Below are 212 nucleotides of genomic sequence, written 5' to 3'. Positions count from 1 at the left end.
TCATTATTTATTCTAGTGTATGAAGCTATGACGTTATGCTTTTCGTTGACTGTTGTCTCTCTGTCTGTGTTTAATGGGACATTCTAGAAAAGATATATAAATTGATCGATAAATGATTATATGAATTTACAAATTTTGAAATAAAAAAACTCTAATTTCGATGTGTGTGTTGCTATGCTAACATAGACGTCTATATTTACGAATGTGTGTTT

Source organism: Penaeus monodon, chromosome 29, assembly GCF_015228065.2.
Source record: "Penaeus monodon isolate SGIC_2016 chromosome 29, NSTDA_Pmon_1, whole genome shotgun sequence".
Taxonomy (NCBI): Eukaryota; Metazoa; Arthropoda; class Malacostraca; order Decapoda; family Penaeidae; genus Penaeus; species Penaeus monodon.
This window is presented reverse-complemented; position numbering follows the sequence as displayed.